The following is a 19,778-nucleotide window of genomic DNA, read 5'->3' as shown; positions in this document are numbered from 1 at the left end:
AATCCTGTAAAGGAAAGTGGGTGGCTTTAAATGATGGAAGAAATCGATAAATCTGTAGCCAGGATGACCAAGAAAAAAAAAAACTCAAATGGCCAGAATCAAAAATAAGAGAGGTAACATCTCTCCATGTGACCCCACAAAAATAAAAAATAAAATAAAATTTTAAATGATGAATAACACTACAAACAATTGTATGTCAACAAAACTAGGTAGCTACAATGAAATGGATACATTTCCTAGAAAGACACAAACTAGCAAATCTGACTAGTAAAAGAAATAGAAAAGTTAAATAGTCCCTACAACATATAGATTGAATTAGCAATAAACATTTTACCCACAAAGAAAAATCCAGACCCAGATGGCATCACAGATGAATTCTACCAAAAATTTAAAGAATAATCTGTTTCAACTGTCTACAAACACTTCCAAAAAGAAAAGAGAAGCCAGGCACAGTGGCACACATCTGTAATCCCAGCTACTTGGAAGGCTGAGATGGTAGGTGGTGGGTGGGTGGGTGGGTGGGTGAAGTTGCCTTGAGTTCTGGGATAGCCTGGGCAACACAGTGGAACCCTGTCTCAAAATCATAACAAAACCGAAAAATATAAAAAGCAGCTATGGAATGTGGAGACAGCAACTCCTTCACTTCATTGTTACTCCATCAGACAAAGACACTGTAAAACAAAAATTAAACTCTACTCCTCTCACTCACAAATACAGGTGCAAAATCCTCACCCAAACACCGGCAGATCTCATCCAACGACAAATAAGAAGAGTTATATACCATTCCAAATGAGATTTATCTCAGGAAGACAAGGCTGTTCCAGAATTTGAAAATCAATACTTGAAATACTTATCAATAGGCTTTAAAAAGGGCAAGGCTGTCTTCCTCCATTGCTTTCTCAGCTTAAGTTTTTAAGACAGAGTTACGTACTGAACTTGAGCCTGGAACCTGCTGATTGGCTAGACCAGCTGACCCGGGAGCCGTAGGGATCCACCCATCTCTGCCTCCCCAGCGCTGGTTAGAGACACACACACCGCCATGCCCGGTCCGGGCCCCCATGTTTGTGCTGCAAGTACATCACTGGCTGAGCTATCTTCCCAGCCTCCTGGTTTGGTTTTCTGAGAACTTCCAATCCTCCTGCCTCCGCCTCCTAGATGCTAGGAGGGCTCAAGAGGTTTGACAGGTGTATGTATGTGCACCTGGATAGCCGAACAGTTCTGCTCGCTCAAGCACTCTCCACACTGTCTGCCGGCCCTCTTCCCCAGCCTCCTGCTCCCAGTACCTACTGAGATAGTCCTTGGCAATGGAATTCTGCCCATCTATACAAAACGGATCGTCCGGTGTGCACCCTTCCTGGGTTTGTTTCCTTTCACCCAGCACCATGTCTCTGGGTCTCCTCCTGTGTGCAAGACTAGCCCATGTCTTTGTTTGGTTTTGGTTTTGTTTGTTTTGAAATAGGGCATCATGTAGACTGGCCTCAAACTCACTATGTAAATGAAGGTATGCTTGAACTTCCGATCCTCCTGCCTCCACCTCCACAGTGCTGAGCTCACAGGCCACGCACCCCTATACCTGGTTTATGAGGTGCAGTGGGTAGAACCCAGGGCTTCCTTCACCTTAGGCAAGCACTCTCCCAACTGAGCGGCATCTCCAGCCCAAGTCCACGACTTTTTAAGGCCCAGGAATGTGACTCTGAAGACCACATCGCCATGTGTTCACCCATTCACCTGATGCAAACTATTTTTCCAGTTGAGGTCTCTCGGGATTTTAGTACCTGTACACTCATCATCACGCGGAAATGCTCTTATTTCCATCCGGCAAACACCTCAGAGTGAAACTGCTAAGAGCCACAACAAGCTTGGCTAGAAACAGCCCCTGCCACAGTTGGCCACATTTTAAGAATCCCGGTGCCCACACGCACCATGCAGAGCATGACTCAGTTGTCTGTGTGAAAGTGCCCAGGTGACTCCAACACCCATACAAGATCTCAAGCCATGGCTGTGTTCATTAGTTGTCACAAGGTGGCAAACAGCCAAAGCCACAGTACAGGGGCACAGACAATGACCTTGCTCTTCCGTGATGTCAAAGAGAGAGGGGGGTGGGGAGACAGCACTTGTCCAAATGTCTCGTCTTGACCTCATTGCCTCAGCAAGCTGTGCTGGGCTCTCAGATTCCCCCCACCTTTCATGAGATACGAGACAGTAGGAGGATAAACTGAAGTGAATCAGGATTCCTAACTTTTTGAGCACTATATTTTGAACTTGGCACTCTAGTGGGGTTACCATTCTCAGTATTCCTAAGACCTCCAGTCTGTAAGCACCATTATAGTCATTATGTTACAGATGAAGGGATGGGGTCAGAAAAGTTCAGCGACTTGCCAAAGGTCACACAGTGAGTATTACTGATACAGGATTGGAACTCAGTAGTCTGCCTCCAAGGCCAAAGAGCTTCAACACTCAACCAGACTCGGAGCGTCTGACTGATCCTGGGGCCACAAGCCCCTTCCCACTCAGCTATTCTTGGCGGCTGGAGAACAGCTTCCTCCAATCCAACTACACAGAAGGCTGTGAGTATGTTCATGACGGCCTAGCATCGAAGGGGATATTACCTACAGTGAAAGGTGGGTTTCCTTACAGGATTACCTTTTCCTTGGGAGCTTAAAGGTGAACTGGAGCCCTTTGGATACCAGGGAGGAGACTAAGTCGTGGGTGTGGTCTTCTCCCCTCCTGGGCCTGGCCTGAGCACAAAGAGAACTTCAGGGAAGCAAGCAGGTGAGAAATCTCAGTCCCCTGGTGCTGACACACCCAGGCTCCTGCTCCTTTTATGTAACTCCTATCTGACCTGCAGGGGACCAAGAGTATTTTGCTGGGAGGAGCCATGACCTGATCGGGTCAAAATAGGACAACAGGGCTCTGGTCACAAGTCCATCTGGGGATGGGGGATCCTGGGTCCAATAGTCTGTAACTCCCTACACTACCTCTGTAACTCCAAAAGCGTTCTAAAATTATACTTAAAGTAACAACATGTAAATACAATGGAGACTGTAATATGAGAAAGCAGGGGGCAGAAAGAACAGCAGAGAGGACATCGGAAAAAGTGAGATGCAGGACTGGACAGATAGCTCAGTGGTTAAGAACTCTGGCTGCTTTTCTACAGGACCCGGGTTCAAGTCCCATGGTGGCTCACAACCGGCTCTAACTCCCTCTTCTGGCCTCCTCAGGCACCCGGCAGGCAAGTAGTGCACAGACATATGTGTAAGCAAAACATTACACACATAAAATAAAATTAAGTTTTAAAAAAGCGTGGGAAGCAAATGCCAACCATTCATTTAAAATACTCAATGGCAGAGGAAAAAAAAAAAACAGGGTGCAGGTAAGGACCCCAAGGGTGGGGGGCTATGGGAGAATTAGCCTCTACAAGAACTGGAGAAGGGGTTTGCCGGAACCATATTGAGAGTCCAGTCCCTTCTCTCCCACACCCTTGTTCCTCTCGCTTGCCTCCACCCTCTCACCTGGTCAAGCCCAGTACAAGCCACTGTGCAGAGATGCAGGAGCCCTCCCGGCCACCCTTGCTAGGTTTCAATGGTGAACAATGTAAAATGACTGTAAGCCCCACCCACCACCCAGCCCGGGGCATGAATGGGAGTATCTTGCATGTTGGGAAGTCCTGTGCAGATGCAGATAAGGAAACGTGATAGTGTAACATCAGAGATGCACCCTGCACTCCCTGAATCGCTCAGCCTGGCCCTTTCTCCGGGCAGCTGCGGCCAGCTCCTGGTATAGTTTGAAAATCAGTATCCCCCATGGGCTCATTATCTATTCTGCATCCCCAGCTTAGAGAGCGGTTCTGAAGGCTGAGGAGCCTTTAGGAGGTGGAGCCTGAGCCATGGGAGCAGGTCACTGCAGGGGGCTCTGAAGGTGATGCCCACCTGCAGGCTTCTCCTCCCCACCATGAGAAGTCACTACTTCATGCACCCACTGCCATGCCCTTACCACCAAGGTTGGAAAATGAAACCTCTCAGAAACCGTGAGACAAAATGAACCTCCCTCCCTTAAACAGCTCCCAGGAGGTGTTTTGTCAAAGCGACAGAAGTAACTAGCGTGGCCTCAGCACGGCCTTAGCATGGCTCCACTGTGAAGATTCCGTGGATTCCTCCTACTGGCACACAAGCCCATGCAGGACCCTCCACCTCACAGGGCTGCCCCGTGTCCCAGAGGATAGTTAGTGCACACAGAAGGCTGTGTGAGACTTCCAAGGCTGGGATGGAAAAGGCCTAGTGTTTCTGTCTCCACCCTCTTGGATCATTCCCAGGAAGCCAGGACCACCTAAGGATGCTCAAGTGCCCTTAGCAGGAGACCACAAAGCTGGAGAGGCCTTTACCAACAGCCCACCCCACTGGCAGCCCCAAAAGGGAACCCCAGAGAGAGAACCCTCAAACCCCACCAGGCCTTCAGAGGATTGCTGCTAAGCCTGGGGGTCCACTTTATAAGCTAAGACAGGAGGATGATAAGTTTAAGGCCAGCCTGGGCGACAGCAGAGTTCAAGGTCTGCTGTAGTGAGACCCTACCTCAAAGAAAAGCAACAAGAGGGATGCATGCTTGCTTAGCATGGTTGAGCTCCTGAGTTCAGTCTCTAATATTTGTGAGTAGCAGTGGTGGAGAGAATGCTGGGTGCCATGCTTTGCCTGGCCAGAACCGGCCAGCCAAGCCCTTTTCCAACTCCCGACTCTCAGAGACAGTGAGCAACACAAAGGGTTGTTGTTGCTTTGATCTTCTAAATGTAGGGAGTTGTGTTATGTTATATTGCTGCATATCCACACCCCAGCCCCATCCAAGCATGGCCCATACTACAGGAACGTTCTGGAAGGCAGAATTAAGAACCAGCGAGCAAACTCCCCTATGGAGGGAAAAGGAGAAAACTGGAAAAAGACACAAAACAAAGGAAAATCCCCACAGTGCTTTCAAGGAACCTTCTCCCACACTTCCTCTACTCAGTAAATGAAGCCATATGTGTCCCCAGTCACTCTGGCCAAAGACCTATGAGTCAGTCACTCTCTCTCACACCCAACATCCCACCCACCAGCAGCAAGGCTCTAGGCCTTGAAACACACCCCAGTTGGCCCCTTCCTCACTACTGTCCCATGATTTCGGAGTGCCACACCACCAGACAAGCCACTGGGTAGCCTTGGGTGGATGTCATTAGCAGCTTCTGGCCCTGTCCTTGCCTGAGGGCAACACGGTCCCTCACAGTGTCAGCCCCATCCTGTTTCCTAGTGCCCTAAACCCTCCAGCCTGCCTCTGACCTTCCCTCAAGCTCTCCTCACCTCAGGGCCCTTGCGTTTGCTCAGTCTCCTTCACAGTACCAAGGGAGCATCCTCTGGGTCTCCCTTCACATAACACCTCCTCCAAACACTCACGCTGCTGAGCTAGTCTTCCCTAACCCTCTCATCAGCTGCCTTAGAGCAGTGTCCTGGACCTGGAGAGGGCTGGCCAGCTGCTTGGCCACTCCTGTGGCAGCCGGGGACAGAGGGGATGACCACCGAGCTGATCTAGCTACAAGCCCACAGCACAGAACTCGGCTTCCCAGTCGGAGGCAGAGGCAGGCCCGCAGTAAGAGCTGTGGTTTGGGTCGAGTCCTGCCAGCTGGGTGGAGTACATACCACCAGAAGGCTCCACTTCCTATTGGGGGAAAGCCTATGAAAAGCTCCATCTGTGTGGAGGTGCCCTGCCCGACTCCTCCCTCCTTGGCCTCCTTGGCTGAGCAGTGCAGGACTGTTATAGCCTGGGGTACCTGCACCCCCAGCACAGGGGAGACCCATCAGGTAGGCTGACATCTCCAAAAGTCATCTTTGGTGTCCTTCTGAAACAGAGGACCACTGTCTTGTCACATCTTTCTGAGTCACCTATTCCCCACAACTAACTTTTCACCGACAGTAAATTCATCAGCTAATCCTCTTGACATGTCTCCCGATGCTTGGAGGAGCTGGAAAGTGAAAGAGGTCGTAGGTCGGGAGGGAGAGCCATGGGTGCAGTGGACAGGGAAGGACAATGGGGGAGGGCACAAACAGCCATGACCGAGGAACTACACCCACACTTTTCGGTGCCTTGGTTTCTCCAACTGTAAAGCAACGCGATCTTCTGCCCCCTGGGATTACAAAGATTAGGATCCGAGAGTGTGTACTGGACGTGCTTCCTAAGGCTTAGGCCTACAGAGCACAAATGTTCTCTGTGGCTGAGAAACACTCATACGGTGTGAAAGGCGTGTGAGGGGTGAGGAGAAGAGCAAGCAATCTGGTAATTTCTGGGGTTAAAGATGGAGGACCCTGCCCCAGAGGAACTGAACCAAGAGGACAAGAGAGGGAGAAACAGAAGCCACATCACCACCCCAACGATAAAGCTGACCCAGCCAGCTAGCCTGGGTACCTGCTGCAAGCCACAGGCCCTTTGCAAGCCAGCGTGTATAGTGGGGGGTGGGTGGGGGAGACGCACCTCTTCCAGGGAGTCCTTGCGGCATATTCAGGATCTCACAGGAGGGAGCAGACCGCTTCCAGACCTGAGGTGTCATCATCAGCCCCTTCTCCTCCCAACCAGGCCCTGTTCCTCAGTAGGGTTGTTTGTTTGTTTGTTTCTTGAGCACTTCTGATGCATCAGCACTTAGCTGAGCACTCAGAGCCTTACCATTAAGAAAAGAAGCCCACCTCACTTAACATGCACAATGTTTGGAGAGGTGGGTTCTTATCCCCCTCGCCCCCATGCTGGGGATGCATCAGGCTCAGTTAGAGCCAGCACAAGCCTAACACCACCCAGCTAATAAAAAAGAAAGCCTAGGGGTAAAAGCAGACCCTGCCCCTAACTCCTTGCCCTCTGGCTTTCTTCTCACCTGGGCTCCTGCCAGAGCCTCAGGTTTATACAGCAAGGGGCAGGTGAAATAGCAGAGAACTGGCAGCCTGGAGCCTGAGCAAACACGGGGGAAAAAGTAGGGAGAGAAGTCCTAGTAAGTCTCGAACTCGCGATGGAAGCTAAGCCACCTGCCCCAGCAGTTTCCTTCCAGACTCATGACACCCACACCACTCCACACCCCATGACTCCACCAAGCTGACCCACCACCCTCTGCCCAGACCTGAAAGGCCGTTTGAACAATCAGGGCCCAGCAGCAATCACTCTGTCTTCTTGCCTCAGTTTCTCTATCCTGCACAACCTACCAGGAAACACTGGAGAAACTAAGCACCCAAAAGGGGGGGCTGGCCCAGGAAGAATGGGTAGCTAGCACGGTGACAGACCAACTCCACGGCCCCGCCCCCACTCTCTGCGGTGCAGCGGACGAGGCTACCCCAGGCTGGCTGAATGGGGCCTGCTCTGGGCAGTGCATGGCGGGACCAGGACCCCCACCAGCACCTCCCCGACCTTGGCCTTCACCCTGACCCATGGCCCATGGCCCACGCTTTGCATAAACAAAGAGCAGGCGCCCCGCCCAGCCCCAGCCCGCCCCTACCGGCTCCCGCTGCCCCTTACCTTGGCCTGGCATTTCCGATGACAGGAGAAGCTGCAGACTGCGGGAGTGAGACAGAAAGAAAGTTTTAGCCGCGAGGTATGAAATGGAAACTCAGGCGCAATCTCCTCCCACCCCGGCCCTCCACGCCCGGGAGGGGGAGGCGGGGAGGGGGGGGGCAAGGAGAGGGGAGGAGGGACTGTGGGGAGGCAGAACGAGGAGCCCGGGTGCGTACCCCGAGGGCGTCCGCTGGAGTCCCGCCAGGCCGAGGTGGTGGGGACCCAGGCCCTGTGCCAGCGGCACAAGGGGCGAGGGGGCCTCTCCCTTCACACCCGACATCAGGCAGGCCTGTCACACGTGCACTCCCCCAGGCCCCGGGCACACCCTCGGGCACACACTGCATTTGGGACTCCCCACCCCCAACACCCCCACCCCCACCCCCCACACACACACACCATGCAGGGAGCCTTACACACACTCATGCTACAGCAGCGACCCTGGGGATTTGTGGCACAGGACATATATGCACACACACACATACACACACACACACAAAGTTCCTGCCTGCACGTGAGTGTACACACACACACACACACACACACACACACACACTTGGAGAACTTGCTCTCCCTCCTACCACCAGAAGCTGGAATCAAATTTCCTATCAGGTTCCCGAAGCCAGGAATGTCCCCTGTTCTGCCGCCCCACCCCCCAGGGCGCTCGGCACTTCTAGAAAGTTCCAGGAGGAGCCCTTCCCAGGGGTGGCTGAGGGCCTCTGACCTGGGTCTCCTGGCCACTAGGGACAGGAGAGCATGGCCACTGGTTAGAGGAACGGGAAAGTGGGCAAGGGAGCGCCCTAAATCAATTCTCTGCCGCCCCTGCTAGTCTGTCTACCCTACTCACCCCTACCAGCTTCAGCCACCAGCTCTTAGCAGAGTCGGGGCTGGAGGCTGAACTTCAGAAGCTCCTCTGTAGTCACACAGGGGCTCTGGAGCTCCCCACACCCAGCCAAGGCAGCAAGGTGGAGCCTGGGATGTCACCTTGACCATTGGCACCCTGTCCTGGCCCAGCTCAGGCCGGTGACTCAACTTGAGCTGAGCAAGGCTGGGCTGACCCTGAGAGCCCACAGAGCAGCTCGAGGCTGTCACCCTTGGCCACAGGACATGCGTAACCACCATGCCACCACCCATCCAGCTAGCTTTTGCCTTTTCCTGATTCTCTGAGCCTGGGTGGCAGCTCCCTCCCTTCCAGAAGGGGTTCCCCTCACACCAGTGCCCTCCCCACCTCACCCCCATGCCTTCCTTGGGACAGGGACCTTAGGACTGAGAAAGCCTCAGTTCGATTGGCCTGAGCCTGGGAGGCCCTCATTGATGGCCAGAGATTACCAATGGATAGCCGCCCCCTCCCCCAGTGCCTGGTACACTGTAAGGGCTTAATACGTGTCCACCGAGTTGGACCTCCCTGAAAATCTCCCCGTGACTCTGTGTGCCCCCATCATTTAATCCTCTCGCACGCTCAGCCTTCCCCTGCACTGCAAGCCCCCTTGCCACAACTCATATCCAACCAACAGCATCTTGAGTCCACTGGGCTTCTCAACCCCCAATCTAGACACTAGGGGCATAGAAGGGGGACCGGGACTTCTGTCTTCCTCCAGCATCTTCCACATTTCTGACATTCTCAGGATGTTAACAAGCTCTCTCCTCCCTAGGGGACTTTGGTTATGCCTGGAACTCTCTCTGTCACCCTCAATCCTTAGTGAGTCGAATCCCTCTTAGCTGGTGGGATCCACTCAAGGCAGTCTTCTCATACAGGCCTTTCCTGACTGCCCACATTACAGTGGTCTCTGTCACCTGTTGTCTCCTTGTCTGACCAGTTCCCAATCCGAAGTCTCTCTCCCCAGGTAGCTTCCAGCTGAGTTATCTGCCTGCGCTAAACTCTTGAACACAGGGAGCTTGCCTATCTCAACCTGTATCCTCTGCGGCTAGGATAGTGTTGGCTCAGACTCTGGACCACACAGTGGCCCAGGCAGACTGGCCTGTGATCCAAAAGCAGCACAGATGTGCCCGGCTGTGATAGAAGAGCACCCTTTTCCAGGCTGTTCCTCAGGACGGTGACTCCATGAGCACAGCCTGGGACGATTCCAGCACTCACTTCGGTAGGCGCCCTTACCAGGACCCTGCTGTAGGACCACAGGAGTCTCTCAATAGACAGACACTCAGCAAGTGTCCTCAAGTGGGAACATGCAGGCAACTGCAGCTTAGAGCTCCCTGCGTGGTGAATGCAGAGTTGTGTGAGAAAATGTCCCCATCCCACTTCAGAGGCACCTCAGCACACAGGGCCAGGTCCCCAGCAGGTCAAGTATGGTGCTCCACCTCAGAGCCCCTGTCCCCAGTCCCACTGAGTTCTTCGTCCAGAGGAGCTTCCATTATGCTCGTAGCCACCTGTCACCGGTCTTCTCCGGGGACAGTGGTCCTGCTGCCTCACCTGATTCTCTCCTTCTGTCAATCAAAGCTTGGCCAGACCGTGTTGCTGGCCTCTCCAAGACCAACGAGACATTCAGGACGGTACAGAAAGGAAGTGTGATAGCCAACTCTAACAGGGATTCATGCCCTCTGCTACCCCTCAACACACACACACACACACACACACACACACACACACAAAAAAAAAAAAAAAAAAAAAAAAAAAAAACCTGATAAGGCTGGTTTGGGCAGTCTTTTTATTATTAATTATTTATTTTATGTGTATCAATGTCTTATCCGAATGTGCTTCTGAGCAATCATGTGTATCCCTGGTGCCTGCAGGGGCAAAAAGGGGGAGTCAGAAATCATTGGGAGCTGCCATGTAGGTGCTGAGAACTGAACCCAGGTCCTCTGGAAAAGCAAACAGTACGCTTAACTGCTGAGCCATCTCTGCAGCTCTGGTTGGGGCAATCTCGACTCCTAGCCCCATCAGGCCTGGCTGTTCATCAAGATTGTATTTTAAAGGCTCATGGGAAAAGGCAGAAGTCATAAGAACTGAGCCTCGAGCTGGTTAACCTCCACTGACAACTTGATTTGATCGGGAAATACCCAAGAGGTCAGTCAAGAATGCCCCTGGGTCTGTCTATTCTTCTGGAGAGGAAGGGGAGAATGTGGGTACCCCATCCCACGGGGAGCAGATGGAATATTAAAAGAAAAGAGAAAATGCAGGCATCATTGGCTGGCTTTCTCCCCCACCACAACTTCCTGGCTAGCGTGAGTGGAGCTACTCTATGCTCTACCGAACCACGCCCCACAACCCCAGGGACTAACGCCTCTGAAACCATCAGCAAAGTGAGTGTTTCTTCTTAAAGTCCATTGCACGGGTGTTCTGACGCAGGAATAAAAGTTCAAGAAACCAGACCTAAGGTGGAAGTTAGGTCCCTGAGCGGGATCCAGGGGACCCTGGCCCTTCCTGATTCTCTCTTTGCTTCCTGACGGCCGTGAGGTGAGCAGGCCTATGCACAAACTCCTTCCGTGATGTCCCGGGCCACCACAGGCCAAAACAACCATTGACTGGAACTGATACATAATTAGCTTTTCTGCCTTCAAGTGGGTTGTCTCAAGTATTATGTCAGGAACAGAACGCTAACACAACAAGATAATGTAGAACTGACGGTGCGTGTGACCTCTGGGGCAAGCTGGGAAGGGCACTGCGACTTCAGCCTTGACCCTTGGGTAGCTGAGGAAACCAGGGACCCTGTCTTGAAAACACCCTGGCAGCCAGCTCCTCACCACAGCCCCCACCAGGCCCAGCTGCCATCCTGACCCAGCCTCCAGGAACCCCAACACTAGAAGTATCCCACCCCATTACTCCTACTGCACCAGCTGTGGAAGAGCCTCATGGAAACGGTTAGGTCTGGTGGCCATTTTCCCACAGCAGTAGATAAACAGTATAGAAATCAAAGCACTGGGTCCCTTAGAATGTGCGAGCCGGTGCTGGCCGGCGGTGGGATGGCAATCATAGGCCCTCCCTGGGCCCCGATGCTCCCGCCTCTTTCTATTCTTCTCTAACTCCTTCCCTTCTGTCACCCTGCTGGGCATTTGATCATGTTCCAGAAAATAATTCCAAAGAGGCTAAGGGTGACCCTCTTCCCTAACTCCTACCACACACCAGTTCAGACCGATTACCTTTCCCTAGGCTGGCTCTCACCTCCAGCCTTATGCTCATGCATTCACAGGCCATAGCCAAGTGCTGACAGGTTACACCACATTCCTTCTTAGAACCAAGTCTAGCTTCTGCCCCCAGTCAGTACCCCCAAAGGGTCTGTTCCTGCCATACCAACCTCCCCAAACGGACCTCTGAGTCTGCAATGAGCAGTTCTGGAATGGTGAACTCATATATCTCCTTCAAGACCCAGTTCAAAATATCCCTCCCTGGATAATCATTCATTCAGAGATGGTCCCCCCTTCTCTTACAGAGTCACTACACATACACACACACACACACGCACGCACGCACGCACGCACACACACACCTGCTTTCCTGCAGCAGAAGGGGAGTTCTGTTCAATCACAGCTTTTGTGTCCACTGCTACTAACACAGATGGGCTCAGTAAACATGTCCAAACTTCCAACTACAATCATCCCCAGCTAAAGCCCCTGGGACAGGGCTGGTATTTTGGGGGCCACAGAGCAGGTATGGAGGGCTGGGTGAGCCCTACTTGGGGGAAAGTAGAGACCATGGGAACTGGTCAGTGCCCACACCACCTATCAGCTAAGAGCTGGGACATGGAGCAGCAATAAAGCTGATCTCTCTCTCTCTCTCTCTCTCTCTCTCTCTCTCTCTCTCTCTCTCTCTCTCTCTTTCCCTCCCTCCCTCCCTCTCTCCTTCTCCCTCTTTCTTTCCCCCACATGCAGCTGTACTCAGTCTCTCCACACCAGAGCCTAAGCTGCAAGGAGCCAGCTCTCAGCGTAGGCGCAGATGTCGCTGTGTGACCTGGGGAAGTCACCTCGTCACTCTGAGCTTCCAGTCCCTCATCTGTAAATGGGGCTGATCGCAACATCTGTGTCCCTAGGTAGGATTCGCTGACTGTCACTGTGCCGCTGCGGAGCCCCACGCTGAGGCCCCCTCATCTCCAGGGGTACACTCCCAAATCCCCAGTCGGTACTTATAGCCATAGATGGTACTGACCCCAAGGTGCACAGTGCCTTTTCCTATTTGTAAATGCTTGTAATAGCATTTAATTAATAATTTAGGCCCAGGGCGTAAGAATGTAACAACAGTAGAACAGAGCAATACACAGTTACAAAAACCATCTCAAACTATGGAATTGTTTCTCGAACTTTCTCTTATTTTTGAACCACGGCTGGCCTCGGGGAACTGAAACCTTGAAAAGGAATGCCGCAGATAAGCAGGACCCCTGTGTGTTCAGACTTGAGTGTGGTCAAAAGTATCTTCATCATCTTGGCCCTAGTTATTATAAGGGACACCTGGGTTCCTGTCCTAACCACTTTCATTTTGCTGTGTGGCCACCGAGCAAGTCACTACCCTCTCTGGTCTCAGACTCTTGCTCCTACAGCAGCCAGAAAGATCCACAGGCCGGCACCCTCATAATCAGATGGCTCAATGTTTACAAAGACCACGGAAGTTTTGCCTTGGAATGCCCTCAGGAAAACAGCCGTCTCTAGAGCTCTCCAGTGGCCAGAGTCCCCTCCCTCACAACACCCAGGGTGACCCACTCATCTGTCTGTCTTACTCCTGGGTACCAAGTCAGATGGGCCCCGACCCTGTTCCAGCTATGAGAGTCTGTATCACGTACGCTGGTCTATCCCCCAGCTGGGGTTGGATGTGTCCCTGGATTCCCATGCTGGAACCCGTCTGCTGTAACAGTGCTGAGAGGCCCCATGCCCTCCACCGTCCCACCACACAGCACTGTCCCCTCTGGGGCAGGCAGCAACTGGGAAACCTAGTACAAACAGAGTAGCTCCTTCCCTGTACATCAGTTCAATTAGTGCCTTCATCTCAGACCTGTGCTCTGGAACCATGGCAACGAGTGTCTACTGTTCATAAATGACAGCCTGAGTAACTCTGTACCACAGCACAGACAGACAGATTCCCCGCATCATTTAACACCAGCCCTCTCCCTCTAAGGAAGGGGAATTCTCATTCTGGCCCTAGAAAGGTGGCCTAGGATCAGCAGGAACACAGCCTCCTGGGATACAATTCTCCAATCTCCTTTTGGGCACCTGGATGTAAAGACAGGGCAGAGAAAACCCGCCCTGTCTCCAGTCTCCAGATTTCCCTCAGGCTCCTGAGAAAGGCAGACACCTGGGCAGCTGTGACCTTCCAGGTCCTTGGAGGGCATCAAAGCCACAGATCTACCCACAGTGCCTTCCTGTGCCAACTCCCTGAGGTGAGGCACTGGAGACTGCCCATTGACCTGAAGCTCCAGGAAACACCGCCCCACTTAGCCTAGCCAGCGTGGCCCTGAAGGAGCAGAGCCCCTGTGGTGAGGGCTTTTGATCACTTCAGTGTGGGGAGCTGCACCCCAACCCCTCCTGTGGCCTGCTCTGCCTCAGCTGGGCTGTATGGCTCTGGGCCGGGGTGGCTTCCTGCCTTGGGAACACAGGAAACCACATTGTTGGGATCTAAATGGCCTTTTCCTCTAGGACTTGGGTCAGAAAATGCACACACAGCCTCAGTGTGCACCTGATCTGGCCATAACCACCCAGGCCTTGGCTCTTCCCCAGGCACCAGGTCACACATCTGTTCACTCAGCCATCAGTGGGCCCTGCCCATGGTTTGGGCCTGGAGATAGGCAGAGGCCACGGTATACAGATGTTTAGTCAAACATCATTCTAGGTTTTTCTATAAAGCTGTTTTTAAAAATGAGAATGACATGGAAATCAGTAGTGGACTCTAAGTAGAGCATGTTACCCTCCAAGGTATGGGTAAGCCTCATACAATCAGTTGAACACTCAAGAGGAAATGACTGGCCTCCCCCAGCAAGAGGAACTCTACCAGCACCCTATGACCGAACTTGACCTGCAGCTTGTCCCCAAGTCTCCAGCCGAATGGCCTCAGCAAACTAAAACTGGCCACATCCCCACCGTCACATGAGCCAGTTCCTAAAAATCAATTTCCACTTATCCATCTATTTACCTACCTGTCTACCTATGTACCCTTCCATTTATCCATCCATCCACCCATCCACCCACCCACCTGCCCATCCATCCATCCATCCATCCATCCATCCATCCATCCATCTATCCATCCTTCTGTCTACCCAGAGATCCATCCTTCCTTCCACCTCTAGCTACACACATCATGTTGTCCCTGCTTCTCTAGGAATGCCAACTAGTACAGAAATCTTGGGGTACTCGGGGCAGTGTACCTCTGGGGGTGCAACAAGAAAAGATCCCCAGATCATCTCTCCCAGTACACATATTTGTTTCTCTGGGTGTTTTTTGTGTGTTTGTTTGTTTGTTTGTTGTGGTTTTTGTTTGTGTGTTTTTAGTAAAAAAAAAAAAAATACACAATAAAAAACCAAAACCTCTCCATAGCCCAGGTGGCCTCAGACTGAGAATCTTCCTGGCTCAGCCTCTGAGTATGAGAACTACAGACAGAAGCCACCACAGTGGCCCCCAAAGCCTTACTTTTTGTTTTGGCTTTATTATTATGGGTTTTTTTGTTTTGTTTTGAGACAGCTAACATTCTAATCCACGCTGGCTCCAACTCCTAGTAATCCTCCTGCCCCAGCCTCCTGAATATTTCCATCACAGGCAAGTACCCATTGTCCCCTGCTGCCAGGAACTGTCAAATTTTCAATTTTACAGTCAAACTGCCCACGCAGTTTGCTTTTGTGTGGTGTCTGGGAGATACTGATGAGATACTGACGGCGTGGCCATACAGGGCCTCCGCCTGAACTGTCTGCCTGGTGTCTCTTTAATCCCTGTTGTAATCCGATGGAGAAGGTTTGCTATTCGTCCACCCTTGAAAGGGGAAACTATGAGTTCGCACGTCTCACTGAGGCCTGGCTGCCGTCACGGGTGTGTGCTACTCTGAGGAGATCACATGTGGCTGCTCTTTGCTTCTGGGCTCACCAGAAGACAAGAGACAGGAAGTGGCCTAAACCCGGATGCCAGATCAAGCCTACCTAAGAGCCCTTGGGCTTCCAAGCTGGCAATATAGTCTAGTGACTAGAGAGATTCATGAGACACCTCTAGTACATTTCTGCCAAGGACCTGTGAGTAACCCATTATTTAGATTGAGGAACTCCTACACATCCCTCAAGACCCAGCTTGTATACTCTTTCCCTGCCGAAGACTAACCAGGATGTGTATGCTGTACCGGGCAGCCTCACCCACACTTCAGTGCCAGCTCTGTCCCTGGGTTCCGTGAACACCTGACTGTGTGTGTGTCTTCCCAGGATACTGGGCAGCTCTTGGTGTCAGTACCCCCCCGTCCTGAAGATGGCTCAGCTTATGCACATCAGAAGGGCCCACAGGTACATGGAGGGTGAGCAGCAGCCTGCACTGGGTGAGCAGGCTGACCTTCCCAACTAGCTGACCTTCCACGGGAATCTTCCAAGGACTCCCTCATCTCTCTTGCTGAGCATCTCTGGTCCAGTCTCCTGGTCTGTAGATGAGGAAACGGAGGCTCGAGCCAGGAGGTGATTTGTTCAGGGTCACGTGGGACATCCAGTTCCACTCTTCCTCATCCCCTTGGCCATCTTTTGTGTTTCCTGGGACCAGGATCCCACTGCAGGATCTGTGACTTCTCTTCTACCTCCTTCAGATACATGAATGCAAAGTGGAAGGTGAAGGGGGTGTGTGTGCAGAGCTGGAGGCTAGGCAATAGGGAAGCAAGTGACTGCCCACCTCTCCAGAACCAAGGCTTCCTTGTGACAGTAGAAGGGCCCTGTGAAGACTGGGTTCCAGACCCTGACAGTCCACACCCCAGCCACCCACCACCACCACCGGCCACTGGTCCAGACTCATACCATGTTGAAGCCAAGACTCAAACATTGAGAGGAATCAGAAAACATAGCAAACTTAGGTTAGGCTCTAACAGAATGAAGAATAAAAGTCTACCACGTATGGGGAATGGAGCAAGTCCTTGAGTGAATGTGTGCTGGTGACATGGGTATGGTCATGTCAAGGACCCCAAAGCCTCTCCCATTCCCTACACACACACACACACACACACACACACACACACACACACACACGAGGCTCAGAGAGATGGCAAAGTCTTCCTCTGGTCTGAGTGAGAATGTTGACAGGGTGTGCAGAAAATATCCACTATAGCCTTCTCTTCCAAGCCAGTGTTTCCAGCCTGAAGACTGTTCCACCACAGAGCCCGTTCCTACAGAGACTAGCTAAACCTGCCTCCTTGATCAGTTAGTTGTATACAATAACTCCACTCACTGTTCAACCATACAATAAACACGCGGAGCTTCCAGGGTATTGAAGTTTCTCCATCAGAGAGCTCAGTCCACCCAACCCCAGCTACTTCTGTCTCTCTGTGTGCGTGTGTCTGTCTACCTTTTCTTCATCCCTCGCTGGCACCGTCGAGTCCCAGAAGCCATGCAAGAACATGGCAACCATGGCCCCTCTGCTAGGGAACAAGCTGTATGGCTATATCTGGTGGCCCTGGATGGATGGGTAGGTAGGTGGGTAGGTGGGTGGGTGGGTGGATGGATGGACGGACAAACAGAATGGATAGGCAGATGAATAAGATGAATGGAGGGCAGTGTGGATGGGTAAATAGCATGGTATGTTCACCTCATGCCACCACAATCTCCTTGTTCCACAGCAGACTTGTTCCACACCTACTTCTCCTACCCTTGGGTCCAGCCCAGGCAACCCTACCCCTTCTGCAGAGGTTCACATGTGGCCAAGCCCAGGAGGAAGACAGTGGACAGCAAGGGGAGACGGAAGCTAATTTATGTGACCTGAAGGTACAGGGCAGGATGGGGGCTATTACACAATCAAAATATAACACCTACCCTGGATAAACCCTCTCCACAGTTCCCCTGTGGGGTTCCTGCTAGATCTCTTGGGAGGAGGGTGACGCCGTGTGGCTGATTAAGGTATTGCATGCATTCTTGTTGCCTAGATTGATGCTAGGTCCAGTATGGCCATTCAGGCCTTTCCTGGACGGACGCACGCACGCACGCACGCACGCACGCACACGCACACGCACATGCACCTCCATACCCAATTGCTTTCCCTTAACCCCTTCAGAGTTCAGATCCTTAAAGCCCTGCTCTAACTCTACCAGCCAGCAAGAGACACAATCACCACCAGCCTGTTTCCTCATCTATAAAACAGGTATAAGACCAGCATCTTGCAAATGCTGTGAGTACTTGATAAGACCATGCACAAGGGTGCTTGGTCCTCATAAGAGCCTTAGCGATTGTTCTGGGTTCTAGTATGCCCTGCCTGGTCCCTCTGGGCTTTGACACGTAAGGAGGAACATGGGCTGAGAAGTTGGGCAGGAAGGAGCACATCCCTTGGCATGGGGCAAGACAAGACAAGGGTTGAGTCTCGCAGGCCTGTAGCTAAGGGCTGTATCTCAAAGGTAGTGGGGGACTCCAAAATTTTTAACCAGTATATGTACACTCTTCAGACCCAGGGAGACTACTGGAGACTCGATTAGAGAGGCAGCTGATTGGGTAGGAGTCTTAGAGGGATGCTCAGGGACTCAGCCACATGGGGACCCTGGCAATAGACAGGCTGTAGGGCTGAAAGGAAAATTGCATTTACAAGAGAAACTGAGGGATGATGGTGTCAGTCACAGGTGCTGATTGCCCTTTCAGGTCTGTGACAAGACAGACTTCTCTGGGGCAGAGAGGCCTTCCAAAGCACGTGGCAATAGTGACTGGGGAAGCCCAGTAGCCCAGTGTGATTTGGGGCCGCTTAAAGTCAACCCAAACCATCCAAGGGGAGGACAGCGGCTTGGTTTCTTTCCATCACTGCTGATACAGGCACATGCCATTCATGTACCTTCCATGCACCAACCATGCCCTCTCCATATTCCAGCCACACATTTCCCATGCACTAGCCACTTGCCTTCCACACAGCGGACACAAACCTTCCATGTGCCTTCCACATACTAACCACACACCTTCTACATACCAGCCACACACCTTCCACATACCAAACCACACCTGTTACATGCCAACTATGTACTTTCCGTGTACCAACCACATGCCTTCAGCACACTTCCCACAGCCAGCCATGTACCTTCCGTATACCAGCTATGCGCCTTCTACACACTTTCCAAATCCACACCTTTACACAACATCATACCTTTCGCTCTTTATTGTTTTTTGTTTGTTTGTTTGTTTGTTTTTCAAGACAGGGTTTCTCTGTTGTGTATCCCTGGCTGTCCTGGAACACACGCTGTAGACCATGCTGGCCTCGAACTCAGGGAACTCAGGGATCCATCTACCTTTGCCTCCTGAGTGCTGGGATTTAAGGCAAAGGCCACCACCACCCAGCACCATCATGCCTTTAAAACACATGATCGCCAAGGCTTCTGCATGACTTTTACCAACCTGCCACCCCTCCACCCAACCATATGCTGCCTCCACACCACCACATCCTATCCCTACACCTTCCTACAATGCTACTTGCTTACCATCCAGGTTAGGACTCTACCTTCATACAATTACATGCCATCACCACCTGCCACACATCATCATGCACTCCGTGTGCTTATCATCTACACATCCAATGTCCTCCAACAGATGAGAGACAGACACATGTGCCCAACAGAGACCCCACCTGCCCCAGGCCAGACCGGTCCAACAACAACAACAACATGCCCTGGGTCCCATCAGCCACGAACCTTTGCAAACGCAGCCCTCCCGAGTGATGGCCTGCCGGCAGATGGCACAGGGCTTCACCTTCTTGAAGGCCTTCACCTTGAAGTGGTGGGCCTTGGGGGCCTCCAGGTCTTCTGGCTGTAGGAAGAGAGGCCCAGAGGTCAGTCAGGCAACTACTGGGGTCCTGGAAAGGAGGTGGGGACAGAGGAGGAAAAACTGGCAGTTCAAGGGGAAAACGAAGCCAAAAGCCCCAGGAGGAAAGAGGTGCCTAAGGACGGAGAATGGTATAGGGGTGATGGGACACTCATCCCAGACTCCCAGACTAGCAGTACCCGTGGATAGGGCCCAGACAGTGACTGCAGACTAGTACCCAGAGATCACCCTCCATGGCTTCCATCCATGTTTCTCTTCATGATTACCCTGGTGTTAGGATGGGAATTAAAACACAGTTAAGGGACTAAGTTTAAATGTGTGGCTTCACTGGGCAGAGCT

At 52.1% G+C, this 19,778-nt stretch overlaps 1 protein-coding gene across 1 annotated transcript in view; it reads right to left on the bottom strand.

Moving 5' to 3' along the window:
- Window positions 1-19,354, bottom strand: part of Tns1 (tensin 1) — a 174,184-nt gene extending 154,830 nt beyond the window's left edge. Inside the window, exons 1-2 of the mRNA XM_059278370.1 lie at window positions 19,310-19,354; window positions 7,513-7,550 (exon numbers count right to left, since the gene is read on the bottom strand). The gene's annotated coding sequence lies outside the window, so the exon portion shown is untranslated. The remainder of the gene's footprint in view (window positions 1-7,512; window positions 7,551-19,309) is intronic.
- Between the last annotated feature and the right edge of the window lie 424 nt (window positions 19,355-19,778).

This window comes from Peromyscus eremicus, chromosome 13, assembly GCF_949786415.1.
Source record: "Peromyscus eremicus chromosome 13, PerEre_H2_v1, whole genome shotgun sequence".
NCBI lineage: Eukaryota > Metazoa > Chordata > Mammalia > Rodentia > Cricetidae > Peromyscus > Peromyscus eremicus.
The sequence above is the reverse complement of the archived record's forward strand: the minus strand, read 5'-3'. Positions and strand labels throughout refer to the sequence as shown.